This window comes from Lutzomyia longipalpis, chromosome 4 (genome assembly GCF_024334085.1).
Source record: "Lutzomyia longipalpis isolate SR_M1_2022 chromosome 4, ASM2433408v1".
NCBI lineage: Eukaryota > Metazoa > Arthropoda > Insecta > Diptera > Psychodidae > Lutzomyia > Lutzomyia longipalpis.
In genome coordinates, this window is record NC_074710.1 from 13,406,686 (window position 1) to 13,423,621 (window position 16,936).

Here is a 16,936-nt window from a genome sequence, read left to right on the forward strand (position 1 = left end):
TAATTTGGACCTAAATGCTATAATATGTGACTCAAAAATACATTATTGCGTCTCTTAATGTAAACTTGCGGCTGTATTAAAGGTATTTTGTTGTCAAGATTAAAAAACTACGTCGACATTAGGTAAAAAAAGTAAGTGTACATTGGACAAAAATTTCGTCCAAGCAAGATATTTTTGAGTCCCAATAAGTTATTTGAGTCTAAATTAGACAATCTTTGTGTGCAATTAGACAATATTTTATTTTGGATAAATTTAAAATTTTACTTCAACGAAGAATTTATCAGAAAGCTTTTGAGAATTCTGTCATCTTTGTGGATTTTTCAGAAGTTGATTTGAATTTTCTATTGAAACATTTTTCATTAAACAATTATTCTTTTTTATTGTTTATCTTTTTATCACACATCTTGAATATCTACTTCTCATATACATATATTTCATATTCTTTTTATTCTTTGATAAATCCTTTTAAGAGGAATATGTTGTTTCTAATATGCTTAACAACTATATAATTTTTATAATTTGAAGTATTTTTCTCTCATTTTCTTCGTGCAAATTATTTATTTTTCTAAAAAAAAATAAACAAAAAATTCAACATAAAGTCTTTACTTCTCGCAGACTGTACGTACAATGCATTTTCATAAAACGGATATTTTACCTATATAATGCCAGAAAGTCGTGGTGAAAAGGACATTACTTTTAATTGATTTTCTCCCTCAAGGTAGCTTTTAAAATTATTAGAAATATATAAAAAATATAATATTATACCTAATTTAATATTAAATTTAGTTTCTTTAAATTACAATTTATATATTTTTTTTTACTCGATGGAGAAAATCAACTTAAAGTTTTCTATTTGGGGCTCTCGAACAGTGTCCTTTTCACAACAATTTCTTATTGATTTTTCCTTTATTTATTTACAATTTTTTCTTCTAATATTCTAATACAAAATATGGCATGTTTTTACAACAAAATCTTTGTTTATTTACCTATGCATTTATGGGTTATATTATACTCACACTATTTGATATTTTGTTGTTCATTGAAGATGGGGGAAACTTCAAAATGCGTTTCTTTTTTAATTTGTTCCCCCATAAAAAGCCATGTAAATTCGTTCCAATGCTTCCCTTTGATAATCTGGAAAGAGATTTAAAGAACTTCTTAGAAAATTAAGCTAAAGCTAAGGGAAAGAAAATAGGTATTTACAAGTAAATATGGTTTGACAATCAAGAGATAAAGGAAAACTCGGAAAACTCTCTAGGAAAGTGAGTCTTCAAGTTCAACAGGAAGCAGGAAGATTATATCTGTGATCTCATATGTGCTGTATGTTGTGTCTGTTCTACCGGAAGTAGAAGCGGATGAAAGTTTGAGGGAACATCTTCAATAAATGTACATAATGTTACATGCTATATATTATGCTCCTAACCCAAATGTTTGGATACTCTCGCGGGACTCTTCACGAAATAGAAAAAAAAGCTAAAAAAAAATAGTTCTTAAAGACCTTAATATTGAAAAATAACTACACATTAATAAACCTTTTATTATAAATTATAACAATTCTCATTCTATTTTCCCACTATATGATATTTAAAGTGCTGAACCACTGTTCCAGAACGCAAAATCCTAACGAATGATTCTGTGAGAGTTGGGTAAATTATTTTTCCCCATTTTGCTCTAATGAATTGACTGTGGTTTAAAATAAATTTTCTATAGCGGTCACTTCTTAATTCCATGCCATTTAATTCCAAAAAATGGTGTGTATGTATCCTTACTGCATTTATGCTTTAGCATTTAATTTATAACAAAGTCTCTTGAATAATGTTTATTAATTAATTAAATATTTTTTATGAGTTTCAACGTAATGTTAACTGATTTATTAAATGAGAAGGTGGAAAAGAAGCACGGTTTTGGAATCATTAGGGTACTTCTGGCTACCCTAGAGAGTTTACACCATAACATCTAGAGTTAAGACGTCTCTCTTTTTAATCATTTGGAAATTTTCATTATTCAGAGCTTCATAGTTTTAAAAAATTTTAATCGCAGAAAATAGAAAAGATATATAAAAGAAGAAGATAAAGAAGAAAATACAGCATTGAACTTGGAGGAAATGTTTGAGATTATCCAAGAAGTTGTTGTTGTTGTTGAGGATGGAAATACGCGGCGGCTAATCAGCCATATGCTGATACAAGAAGTAACCAAGAAAATGAAGGAGGTACTGGATGAAGTAAGTTTTGTAATATTTTCTTAATATATTTTTAAATGTTTGAACACTTTTTTTTTTTTACTTTTTTTTCAAGAGTGAAAATCTCAAGAAAGCTCTTATTGAGTTAAAGAAGGAGAATGAGCGATACAAGAGGGAGAATGCGCGATACAAGGAGAAGATTTTGCTCACCAATCTCATGCAGATGTTGGAGATTCAAAAATTAACCGTAGGTAGGGGGATATATGTCGATTTTCTATGAATATGAGGAACCTCCCAATTGAGTCATGAATAAAGGAAAATAAAATATTAATTGAAAATAATGAAAATAATTTTTGCTCTTTGTATAAAATTCTTTTATGTATTCCTTTTTAGGTAGTGCTTTAAAAATTTGTGAAGGAAGAATATTTAAGGGTCAGCATAAAACCGGGTTGAAGTCGATTCAATGGACTTCAACCCAAATTTTATGCCGACCCTCCTTTTAATCAAATAAAATATATAATGAAATAATCGTGGTAGAAATAAAGAAGACGTAACGGAGAAAAGACGTGGTGTTTGTCTTTTGTAAAACAGGAGTCATCGCAAATTCTTAATTCGTTCTCATTCACTGCTGAATTTCCTTTTCATAGAAATTTCTAACAAAAATTCTATTAATTTGGATATAATTTAATCAATATACTTTATGAATAAACTCTGACGGGAATAAATCTTATTCATGCGTGAAGGATGAGTTATGAAATCCTACTCAAGCCTTCATGAGTTCTTGCAAAGAGAATCATTCTATTCCATCTCAATTTCATTCATCCTTTCAAAATTCCTAAAACAAACACAACTTATTAAAGAAGAATAGCAGATAAATTGTGAATAAGAACATTGATTAGGTAGCACCCACGTAGTCCTATTGATTTTTTTGCATGAGTATACTTTACATACTACATACATATTTCATGGCTCAAGCATGCTCATATGTAAACAATAATATATCTCTATTGGGAAGTTCTGGGAGGGAGATAAAAGTGCACGAAGAAGTGTATTGATAGTGTGAATCAGTTTCACTCAACATAGTATAGTGAGGAGCAAAAAAAAATAAAGTATGAGATTGCAAGAACTGATAAATAAATCAATACCTAGTTTTATTTTCATATATCGCAGAAAGGGGGAATCAGAGTTTTCTGTCAATAAACTGCATAATATGCATGTGGATTGACTTTATTCACGCTACCGAACATTGGACGTTTCGATTTAAATTGCATTTGACAAGAAATGTGACAGCTAAAGCAATTCTTGTGAAATGTGCGTGGGTGGAGCAAATTTGACAATTTGATAAGATTTTTGTGCCCACATCGAAAGTTCCTACAACTCCCATTGATGGAATTATCAAAGTTATGAATGAAACAAGAAGTTTTGAGGGTTCCTCATGTCGGAGCAAATTCTCCTCCTGCGACCCCAAATGCCTTTTTCATACGGGCCCATTTATTAATTTAATGAAGAATTTCGCCTTGTTGAAAGTTAGCCCTCCACCCCCCTACTCAACCATGTTTCAGAGGCTTGCGTTTTTTTCTTTCCAACACAAATTAAATTCCATTCTTTTGTGCGTGTGTATGGCATATAAAATTCTACACAGAATGAAGAATCTTTCAATTTGTCCCCCAGGGATTTTATTCGACGCACACAACATAATCGGAGCTTGCCCATGAAATGGAAATTGCCTTTGAATATTGGTTGAAACATAATTTATCAATCTTGGTGAAAAGGAGTTTTGTGGGGGTGAAAAATTATTTTTGCAGTAATTTCTCATTTTGGCAGTTAAATTGCCATTTGAGCTAAAATTATGACAATTTGAAAAATTTACGAGATATTACCGCGATATGGGATAATAATGGAGTGACTGCATGGTTTTAGAGGGTGCATTTATTTAAGTCTCTCCCCCGTAAGCCAAAGTACTCATCATATGAGGGGGTGGTGGGCGGTTTGCTTGCGTCTGGTGGATCTTTTGAGTTTTAGAGAGTTTATTTAATACTTCTTTTGAAACTGCATTGAGTTGTTGGGCAATGGTGTATTATTGAGCAATAAATTATAATTTAATGTCTCTCACCATAGCATTGATAAATCATGTCATTGCCGACGGGGGGATGATGGGGAAAAAGGGCGAGGATGTATAACGATGGGTATTTGATGTTCCTTCACCATATCAAATGACAAACCACACCAAAAGCTATGTAGAAGCTCTTCATTGTAGCGCAATTCTGGGACAATGTCATATAGAGAGTGAGCCAAAAAGGCATTGGCGCTGAGGATGAAGAATTGGAGTTGGTTTTGCTGCTGGCACCATCCGGATTTGTGTCGCCCCATGCTGTGTCTATGTACATAAGTGCAATGACACCCAAACAGCCATTCAAAAAAGACATCATACCAGCAATTGACCAACCCACTCCTTTTCAATTTTATTATTGTCTAGTATACTTGACTCCCCATTCTCGGTCATTTCAGTTTTAAAACATCCCCCCAAGAAGAATTGTAAAAAAAGAGGAAGTCGTTGAGTTCTCATGTTGACATTTTGAGATCATGCCATTGCCTTTTGGAATGTGTTTCCTTTTTCTTAAAGTATCTGGAGCGCTAATGTGGAAACTATGGCTGGAAAAGTTATTCACAATGCATAAAGAATTTTATTCTTCTAAAGGAAAAACTTTTATTAATTTCCGTAATATATCTCCATTACTGAAAAAGCTTTTTCAAGTCTGCAAAATATTATTTCTTTAGGTTTAGTTTACAGAGCTTTGATTCAAAGGAATAGTTTTACATCAGTCAATCAATAGAAAAAATGATTTACAGATTTTTAAAGTTTGTAGTTAATAAAAATCGTATTAATGGCTATTGCATTAGAATTATAGGTGTTTGGAATTTACTTTGGCAATGAACGGCTCGTGTTCACTTTTTAATGTTTGAAGTTTGTTTTCTAACGTTTGATGATCCGTTTATAAAGTTGATGAAGTTTGACATTTCTTTTTTAACACTCGACGTTCATTTTCCAACATTTGGTTATTTTTTTTCTAACGTTTTATGTTCTTTCTCTGACATTTGACTTTCCTTTCTAACGTACATATTTTTTATCCATTTGACATTTCTTTTTGATCCGTCAATGTTATAATTATTTTTTTTAATAGGTATTTTTTTTTTCTAACGTACAATGTTACTTATCTAAAGTTTGACATATTTTTATGTCGTTTAGCTTTTATTAACTTTAAACATCAATCTACTAATGTTTATTTTCTATCTGCAATATGTAATATCTCGATTAAACATTGGTTCCTCCTAAAACTGTGTAGGATAGTTCAACTATATAATATGTACCGCGTAGCTGGATGTAATCCTCACTCAGTGTTATGTATTTAATTTATATTTTCATCCCTTAGCAACAAGACGAGGTATTTGCGTGTCAATCTCCACCATCATTGATTGACTTTGTTACACATCAGGGTATTTTTCTGTGTGAAAAAGTTTTTCTCCTCTAGACAGACCATATAGAAGAATAAGAGCCATGTGTCAGAGCAAGGTCAAGAAGTCAGGGAGATGGAGAGACAGAGAGGGAAGCTATGAGAGCTTCCCGCTGCGGTGGTGATAACTTTTCTCACCCAGGAAGCATGGCCATTGAGGAGGGGGAGAGTTTGATAGGATATTGACTAAAATAGATCATGATTAACACCAGTCCACGAGTGTGGGCGGTGAAAAAGGCGAGAAAAAAAGGCATCCCACACGGTGAGGGGTACAGGGGAGGGTGGGGGGGAGTTTGATGGTATATTATTCCGCTTGTTTGCTTACTGGATAGAGTAACAGCGTAAATATGAGATGTCACTGCCGGCCTGTTGACTAATTAAGAAAGTTGAGGATGGTGGAACAAAGTGGGTGTTCACATTGAGATCCACCCACCGGCGCCACTCATGTGGCACATTCATTTTATATTATCCCCCAATGAATTCAGACACCATCCCATACCACATATGTACATTTATCTACAACTTTCTGCATGGATTTTGTGAACAAAAAAAATTCTAAACATTTTTTTTTTTGTATGCTAAGAGTGAAAATTTAAAGCTCTTCACGCACTCCAGAGGCGTTTTGCCGTGAAATATCTCACATCTGGCAAATCTCCAGAAGCACAGAGAAAGAGAGCTTGAAAAAAAGGCAGATTGAAAGACTCAACAAGATGGTCCTCTTTTCTTTCGCTACAACGCAATGGAGATGGTAGAAAATTTACAATCTGCCACATGATTGTGGCACCCAAAAAGGAGAGCCACATTGATTTTCTCCTCGATATCGCATACAATGTAACTCAATTTCAACCGATATGAAGTCGTATAATCGAAATGACTCGTGCGGTGAATACACAGTAAAATTGTGTCCTGGAACCCTCGAGGGGCTGTTTTAGCATGCCAGCTCCACCCCATCGCCCAAGGATGGAGGGAAAAAGGTTACAAAAATGGGATGGTGCGAGAAGGCACCCCAAGAAGGGAATACCTACTTTTCAAAACTATTTGGTTGTTAAATTTATTGGCTCTTTCAGCCACGTATTTATTTAATCTTTTAGCCTATTCGATCGGGTGATGGGCAGGGGGACGGTTTATACAACCAGAGTTATTTTGCTATATAAAGGACATTTTGTGCATTGCCAGTGAAATCGATCAAACACCATCAATTTTTGATGAGGATCCATGAAGAATATCAAGGTTCGTTTTTATGCTTTACTTCTTGTCTTTCCTATAATAATGGGGCCATCCCTAAATTGCTAAAAAAAATTAACAATCAGCGCCCTCATCTTTTGTATATAAACATTTTATTACAGTTAATTTAAAAAAAAAATTCTCTCTACCACAATTGACACTTCTGTCAAAATCAATATATCCTTTGAGGTTATGTTACAATTTCACATGCAAATTTTAATATGAATTTTTACGACCAAATCTTAAGCTTTTCCATAAAAGACAATTATAGAGAACATCTCCTTGAGAGAGCAAATACATCCCAATGTACTGTACATCCATCTTCTGTATATTTATCTTACAAAACAGTATGAAGCACTTTGAGGAAAAAGTGATGTTATTAATTTCTTATATGAAATGTCAAAATGCAAAGGAAGTTGCTATGATGAATGTTGTACATCAAGAGGGTTGTATGCTGTGCTTTAATAAATATTTGTCATTTACTTTAAATCAAGTTCTTCTATCACTGCATCGTAGCTTTTAGGGACGTATTTTTATATGTTGTGCAATATTTTTGTGAATATAATAAATGTTAAATGATTTTTTGCCACACTAAAAGTCAGTATTCATTGATACAAAAACATGGATATTTCTTTGTAAAAATATTTAATTCTTCATGCAAAAAAATCCCAGCATGAAAGACGTAGAATAATGGCTCTTTCAAAGGAATAATACTTCTACTAACTATGCTGCCATTAGATTGTGGTTGAAGGAAATCTCTCCCTGAATACCCCCTGATAAATGTTACATCAATCATCACCCCCTGGATATTTCAATGCAACATAATTTTTTTTATTTCAGGTTTTTTTTTTATTCAAACAATTAATTGCAAACTTGTTCACAAACTTTAATCATTATCCTCAAGAGTAGTTGAATAAATTACACCATATTTCACGTCAATGGATATTTTTTCTTGGATATCAAGTTTTGAAAACTTATTTAAAAGGAAGCGATTTTGTAAAGAAATGAAAGAAATTAATAATTTATTTAGAAATGTCAAAACTTTTATTAAAAAAACGAGCTTTTAGGAAATTAATAAGAAAACACTTGAAACAATTTTTATAAAGGGATTTTCTAGTTAGATATATAATTTTAAGGATCTATGCTCTGTAACCTCAAACTTTTCTCCAGGCAATACAATGAAGGATAATCCTTTAGCAATATCAAAATTAACATTGTCTCTACAGGAAGCATAATTACATTTGTCTACCCTACCCTAGAATTATCGAAGGAAAGGGGCGCAATGAACAGGATTCGTCTGTTCTCTGAGGGCATAATATAGGGACTACATTGTAATGAAAGTGGTTCAAATTGCTTCACGCACTTGTTGTGCAATTTGTACCACAAGAAGGGGATTAAATTAGTGTGGGAAACAATCTTCCCACCATCAATGTCGACAAGGAGAAAAGTGATTCTTCTGCTTTTCTCAACAGTCGCTTTTTTTCCACTTCTTCCTTTTCGCCAATTCAGTAAGAGCGCACAAAATGAGGTCATTCTTTCGTACACCAACATCTTTGCTGGTTGCCTTTATGTTCTGTAATTCTATTCTATATTTTATGGTGGTGAAAATGTAAGGATGGGTGAAAGAAAAAAAAATTCAATCCCACTGCGGGGGTTGCGATATCAACAAATTGTTACTCACAAAAGTGAATGTGCTTTTGCTTGCACCCGCAGAAAAAAAATGTACAACACAATAAAGTTTATTGTGTTGTGAGAATAAATTTTTCACCACACTGCTATGTCATTTTCATACATAACAAAAAAGAGGGAAAATAAGAAAGAAAATAATATATAATGACAAATACTGAAAATATCATCCCTACATGCAGATTCTACTGTAGAATTCGTGCACAAAGAAAAGTCTCTTCTTTGACTATTCCTGTGTATACATTTTCCTTTTGCCACATACCCCCAAAGAATGAAGTTAGAAATTCACATAAAATTTCCACGAATGCAGTTCTGGCATTTGTGCATTTTTCCCATCAGATATGCAAACACATTTAGAAGTATTTTCACCCATTTGCTTCTTTTCCTGCGCAAAAATGCACATTTGTGAATATTTCATGATTTCTATTAAAATCATTCGAGGATGAAGATAATAAAGCTGTTTGCTTTTACATTGGTTTGTACGTCTGTCCAAAAAAAATCCAATGTACAAGAGCTTTCTTTTATTATAAATTATGTTTGTAAAGAGATAAAATATGGAAATGCTTGAATAATGAGATGGAAAGCTTCGTTTTTTTTCTTTGACTAAATCAAAAATTAAAATTGAAGCTATTAATAAATGCGATTTCTTTGTAACTGCTCAGCAACAATGGATAAAAAAATAAGAGAAGTTTGCATAGAAGATATCCGTATGGAATCTAATTTATTTGTAAAAGATTAGTTTAATGTTACCATGTAGTTAAAATAGTTAGGATTTATAGTAAAACTCACATTTTCGAAGCTATTGCACAACTTCAGACAATTCTAAGAACATGGCTTATGACCTTTGAATATTTTCTCTTCTAAATTATTTATTTTCCTCAAAGAGAGAGAGAGTTTAAAGAGTATTTGTGTAAATTTTCATGAGTTACTCAATCTTCAAAAACGATCAAATTTGCTAAAAACACCAACTAAAAGTAATTACTTAGAAATACTTTATATCCTCATATACCATGAAAAATTTTTCCTATCATTTGTAATGAATCACATTTGGAAAAAAAGCTTTTTCCACTTAACGATAAATCAGTTGAATTGGCAAAAGAGGAAAAATATATTTATGTGTGGGAAAGTCAGAGGGAAAATCCGTGAGATAGATGAAACCGGATTTGCCCGTGGAATTAGGGTGTGATCTGTGCAATTCAACCTTTTGCCCAGATGGAACAAATTCAGCATGATTTCTATCCGCAAGCATGAAGTGGATGGGACAAATGGATGATTGGATTAAGTGAGGGTGAAAAGGTGAAAGCGCAAGAAATATAAAACCCCCAATTGTGTGGACATTTTCTCCTATATAGCAATGAAAATTTCGTTGTGTATGAAAAAAGGGAAAATGCTTTACGGATTTTCTCACCTTAATGGTGGGGATGTTAACCTTCTCACAAAACGTTGCTCAAATTTATTTTTATTTCTTCCAATTGCCCTTCTTTCATGAGAATGGTGAAGAAAATCCCTTTCTGAGAAATCCAATTCCTTTCACTTCACGCCATTATTGATATTTTGATATTGCTTTTCCATTGACCGCTTATATACCATAAATTTCTTTGCCTGCCCTCCAGTTAAATCAAAAAGATAAATTGCAAATTTCTCCTTTGAATTATAGAGATATCGAGAACTATTGAAAGATTCATTTCTTGAGAGTGTAATTAATAAAAGAAGCATGCAAATTTATCTTCCTTGAACTTTCTGTACACATTTAATAAAAGTTCTGCGTTACTTTTGCATCATTTTACAAAGTTTCCATAATGAAGTTTTTCGAAAGACGGATGGAAGTACTCTTAAGGGAAGATTTACTTCTTGATTTAATTGAAACACTTTTGCAGAAAAACTATTTGACTATGTCTCACCTACACTTATTGGTCTTACTTTGAAATACAATTAAGAGTATAAGAGAAATGAAGAAAGTAAACTTTGCAATAAGGATTTTCCTAATTTAATTGAAATGCATGTGAGGATAAAACTTAATTTTCTACTGATACATCTATACAATGTGAGAGTAAGAAAATGGTCCAATTATTAGTTTCTTTAGTGACTTTTTCATCATTATTAATTAGGAAATTCACTTAAAATCAATTTAAAAATTTTAAAGAAAAAATATATTTTTATTTCTTATGGTATTTAATCTGAAATAACGTTGGGCAAGCCACATAATTTATGTTCTGCGTTATTGGGTGCCTTGATAGCTCTCATTAGGGGTTCCACGCTAATATATACCTACACAACTCATAGGCGTTCATCAACGTCATTATTAGATGGTTGATTTTCAATTAAATTGGATTTCGTTTCAACATCATAATGCTACATTATAATATATGCAATGCATGTTGCATTACAACAACCATTTATGTTCATTTTGATGATTCCTGGATGTGACAGAAAGTGAAATAAAGGAATAATGTACGAGCTGAATGCTACGTGACGGGTATCCATGTCCCATTGAGCTACTCTCTGTGGACGATTGGTCAAAGATTCTTTTCCTCTCTCTCTCTCACCCTCTCTTTCTCTTACACATGGTTTTCCATGCAGGAATTTGTTGACTGAGTAAGCAAATGATGTAGAAAAAAAATCAATTCGCCGGAATTTGAGTTCAGGAAAGGCAAACAAATCGTCCACTTCACAAGAAGTATCGAAAAATTTCCTCCTACAGGAGTTTACTATATATATACATGTAACCATGGCTGTACGATAACCTCCCGTTTGCTCAATCCCAAATAAGACTCCCATGTGTGAGGGAAGCTCCGAAAAATATGTGTGCAAAGACACGTAGGGGAGATGAACGGAATGGCTCTGTGGGAATGCCATCGTCGTCATTTGTTCATTTGTGGAGTGGTAGGAAAACGAGAGAGAATCTATTGGAATAACGACATCCACTTAGATTAGCACATTTCCACTTTTCCACCCTCCATCACCATCGCTCTTCCTTTGCCTTTAGGCACCCTTCGTCACTTTGGTCGCACCCCACACCCCTCTCCCCTTCAACCCTCGAAAGCTCCTTCAGTCACGATGAACATAAACATTTTAGGTAAGAGTGTGATACAATGGGTCTGCTCTTGATTAGTGATTAATAATATAATATATCCATTACATTATCATTTTGCCATGCTTTACAAGAAAATGTACATATCTGCAATGAAATGGTGGGAGATTATCTGTTTTATTTATAATTGCTTAAGTTATACATATGTAGCTGTGTCCAAAATAGTAGTGAAAAGTGGCAAAATGTGCGAGAAAGTTTTCTCTCATAACTTTCAATTGGAAACAAACATTTCCACCCCCTCATGCAATTGGGAAAGTTTATCAATTGACTTTTGGGTTTTAGTGAATGGAATTTCAACAGTAAATTTTCACATTCAAAACACATTTTGTTTTTGGCCAAACTGGGGATGAAAATTTTCCTGATATTTTCATGTGATAACAAATATATTGTGTAAAATGCACATATTCGTTCTATTAATATCAGCACAGGCAGCACTTAAAAAGTTTTAAGAGCATATTTTCACGTACTTAGAAAAATATTTTTACGAAAATAATATCTGCAGAGAACAAGATGATTTTCAGGAAGCTCTTATTTGCAAGAGAAGATTGAATTAAAGTTAATTATCATTTATTTTACAAGTAAGATCTTGAGGATGTCAAAAAAAAATTTCTTTACAATTCGACATGTTTTAAGATTTTTGGTATAAAAGTTCTTTGACTGAATCAACTCCCTTTAATATCTTACCTTAGTTATCTTAGTTTTATTATGGGGTTCATTTTTTTGACTATCAAGGGGTGTTTATCTGAATGAAAATCTTCGGATCTTCGGATTATTCGCCAAAGATTCGGATGATTCGCGAAAGATTCGGATTATTCGCCAAGATTCGGATTATTCGCCAAGATTCGCTTGATTCGCCAATATTCGGTTGATTCGCTAAGATTCGGTAGACTCGCCTATATTTTTAGTGCACAAATAACAGTTTTTAAGCAAAAAACTATAGCTTTTAAGTATTTCGCGTATTATAGACGTACCTAAAGTATCTAAACGTGTTTGTTTGAGTTTTTTGAACTTGATTTAAAGTTTAGAACAACTTTTTTTTTAGTAAAAGATTCTCAAATCGTCGGAAAATTCGATTTTCTAACTTTGGGGCCAAACTGTACTTGAAAGCACTCGAGATATAGCCTTCATTCAGAACTTTTAGAATACTTACAAGAATTTTTTAAATGGCGAAATCTTCTAAACGGTGACATAGATTTTTATCATTTTTTTGCATGGTAAAAGATATTGAGTCAGGCTACAACATATCAAAATTTAAAAGATTTGCCTAATGGGGATTCGGGGATATTGCCCCTTAATGTTAGGCAATTTTTGTTTTTAATTTTAGCGCCTCTTGCGGCCATTTTTGGAACTTAAAATGTTTTAGAGAGTTGTAGGGCTTCTTGAAACCTTTCATTTGATACCAAGATCGTCAAAATCGGTCAAGCCGTTCTCGAGATATATCGAAAAATCACTTTTTGCTTTGGGCCGCCATATTTGCTAAACCGCTTGACCGATTGTCAAGTGTAAATTATCGATGAAAACGTCTCAATGAGCTCTACAACATACTAAAATTTCAGACCTCTAGCAATAAGGGAAGTGGTTAACGATATTTCAAAATGGCGGACGGCGGCCATCTTGGATATTGAAAATGCGAAAAAATGAAATTTTACACCCACATTTCCATAGAAAACTTCAAACCCGAAGTCTCTATCTTTTACCGTTCTCGAGCTATAAAGCAAAGTTTAAACCATCACCATCGGTACGCCGGGTGGAACAAAAATGTCATTCCAACTTTTTCGTAATGTGGAGTGACTAAAACACATAAAACACCTAAAACATAACTTATATGAAGTTTGAACGCGGTCTGAGGTAGTCAGTTATTCCGACATTAACTAATTATGAAGAATGTTAATCAAAATTAGCAAATATTTGTAAATATTTTCCAATATTCGCCAATATTCGTAAAGATTCGGATTATTCGCCATGATTCGGATGATTCGCTAAGATTCGTCAAGATTCGCGAAGATTCGCCTAAAATATCCAAAGATTCGCCAGATAAACACCCCTTGTTGACTATTTTACAAGTAGGTACGTAAAATAATGAAGCATGTAATACATAAAAATTCACCAAGGATTTCAATGTGGTGTGGGTATAAGTTTGTCAATAATTCCCAGAAATAAACTCCAAAATAATTATACATACTTTTTCGCAAAATGTTCTGCACAACTTTGTGACATTTTCACCCTCTTTTGTCCCGTAAAAGTTTCCACCAGAAACCCTGAATAAAAAAAGGTAAGAATGAAAAGTTTTATCTTGTTTGCCGTAATTTAATTCAGTGCGGAATCACCTGTAACAATCTTTTGGAATGAGAAAGGTGGATGAATGAATTTTATTTGTTGACGACGTGTTTTTACCTTTTTTTAAGAGTCCCCCTTTCTATGTGTCTTTAATAAAGAGAACTTTTATTTTTCACCCCAAACATCCCTATATATTTTACTTTTTCTCCAATGTTCCCTCTACATGGGTGTAGGTAGAGGTTTGCATGACATTATTTATGGGGAACAAAATGCACTTAACGGAAGTTATATGCAACTTTTATTGAAGCAATTTGTGTAATTTCAATCCTTGAGAAAAGTATACCAACTACATCCTCCTATAGCGGCGACTTGATGCAACCTAGAGGCTATTAATTAAACTACATCGCGTATCTTTTCTGCTTCATCGCCAATTTAGTGGTGCTTTTTTCTCTCTTTCTCTTTTCTCTTTACCTGCAATATATATCCACCTCCATGTGGGGGTGGAGGAACAATTACTCTTGTCACACACCTTTAATGGATGGCAAACCACGATAAATAACAGTGCGTAATTTTAGTTATAAGAATGTGACGTCCCATCCCATTTTTTCTACTCCTATTTCACATTTTACACGTTCCCACCGCCCCATTCTGGGGTTGTAGGTGGATGAAAATAAATGGGTAAACTTGCTACAAGGCAATAACACTTGTTTTCAGAGATGTTTTTTTTGCGCAATTTCACGCCACTCTTCATTCATTCCCCGTATGCTTTCGGCATTACATTCATTTTAAAAAACCTACCAAGAGTACCTTCAATGTAATTTACCATACAAAATCGTAAGCTCGTGTGCTGAAGCTTTTCACTTCTCACCGTGAGAAAAGTATAATAGTTTTGCTGTGGGAAGTGTTGATGAATGTACCGGTGACACGCGAAACTACATAAAAGCTCTTAAAGCTTTAGGTAACGGAAGATTCACTTACATGCATTAGTTAGAGAGTTTTAAGTTCAAAAAGGGTGTAAATCAAAGAATAAATCTTTTCTTTGCTGTGAAATTTAACGTAAAACTCAAATTGATAAAAAGAAGGCTATTCAGGTATATATGGGCATTGTCCTATAGATCAATAAAACAATTTTGACCCACATTAACTTTTATAGAATCAAAAACAAATAAAAAATCGTCAAGAAGATTCCTTATTTCACATTGAAATTACCTGAGAAGAATCTGTAAAGATTTCTCCAAAAATGCAGACAGTGACGTCATAATTGTGCTTTTTCTCTCTTAATACATGATGAATTAAAAAAAAAAACTCTGCCAGAAAACATCGATGTCGCGAAAGATTTAAAATATTTAAAAGGCCATAAAATGCCTGAATATAGTCTTCTTTGTACACAAATGAGAGATCCTTTAAATCGTTTAAAATAAATAAATGAATATTCAAGCGAGAATCGTTATTATTGCATAAAATCATATACAGAACAAGGTTATATTTATTTACTTTAACATTCGTCATATTTTAATTAATTTGATGGAATGTCTTTTTGTATAATGTAATTCCCACGGTTTGGTAAGGAAATTGTGTAAATATTTGCTGGGGGCATCTTCAAAAGCCACCCCGCCTCTATGCTAATGACAACGTGCTCAGTAGCACAAAATGAAGAGATGCTGAAGAAATTTTCTCTTCAGGTACAACAGAGAAATGATTGTGTTGTGAATATTTTAACTTCTGCACTCATTATGCCATGTAGCAAATTTGCTTTACCGCATGGTATGTCGTTGCCTGAGACAATCTCGCGAGGTATTAAATCAGAGAATTTTAAGTAACTCCCACAGGATATATGCACCACACCCATAATTTCATAGGAAAAGATACTTTAGTAGGGGAGATATATCATTTGAGGTTCTCGCAAGAAGATGACAAGCTCACATACTGACTTCCCGGGAAAAGCTCCTTAGGGAATTTTTTCAGTGAAAAATAGCTTGAAATCTTTTAGTATTAGATGGAAGAAATTTCTTTTTTTCGCACATCAAACTTAAAACATATCACAAAATTTAAGACATTCTCTTCCTTTCTTCTTTTGCACCCCCAATTTATCCAGTGGAGTGTGTCTCTCTAGATATTTTGACGTTATTTACTTCCATTTCTTCTATAGACTAGACATTGTATAACCTGTCCCGTGCTTTTTTTCTACTACACTTTTCCCTCTTTTTTCCTCGCACTTTTTGACACAATAATCCCATTTCATTCACTTCATATAATGATTTTTTGTCACTTCCGCTCTCAAACATGGGAAGGACAACAGGAAAGAAAACGAGAATTTCCTGTCGGTAAAATATCATTTTCTTTCTCTCAGAAAAATCAATTCGAGGTTGTCTTATGAAGGCAATTTTCGTAAATTTAATTCTCCCGAACTTCTCATGTGGCTTCACCGGGATTTTCTCTATATAACGTCCAGAAAATTCTATTTGCCATAAAAGGGGTCTCAAGTATAAGTTAAAAGGATGTTCCAAAAGTATTTTATAAGAATAATAAATCTGTGATACTAGATAAACTAATCAAATTGAGAGTTTTTAATAATAATTATTATTTTAATAATTCTTTATATGTAACTAAAATATCGGTTTGAGAGGAAACAATAAATATAACCCTTTAAGGCTCAAATGTTGTTTCAATGAATACAATTTTGTAAATAAAATTTAATGTTTTAAATTATTTTCTTCTATAAGATAAAATTTAAAAACAAGAAGGAGCCTTTAATTTTCAGAAAAGAATTAAAAATCGCATGAAAATGAAAGTAAGAGAATGATATTAAAGTGCAGAAAATAGATACTTTCAGAGCACCCTATATGTGACTTTTTATGTAATTTACGAAGACATATTGGCATGAAACCACAAAAATGTGTTTGTGATTTTCCATGCTGTTCACATAAGAGCATCTATATCCGCCCTTTAACAAAAGAATTCTGCATG

At 33.1% G+C, this 16,936-nt stretch overlaps 1 protein-coding gene across 5 annotated transcripts in view; it reads right to left on the reverse strand.

Annotated features, from left to right (window-relative positions):
• Window positions 1-352: 352 nt before the first annotated feature.
• The window catches only part of LOC129796489 (prolactin-releasing peptide receptor-like), a 29,675-nt gene continuing 13,091 nt past the window's right edge, over window positions 353-16,936 (reverse strand). For 4 of the 5 annotated variants that reach the window (XM_055838474.1, XM_055838477.1, XM_055838478.1 and 1 more), the window contains exon 4: window positions 353-1,134. The gene's annotated coding sequence lies outside the window, so the exon portion shown is untranslated. The remainder of the gene's footprint in view (window positions 1,135-16,936) is intronic. The other variant, XR_008751224.1, reaches the window with a different exon arrangement.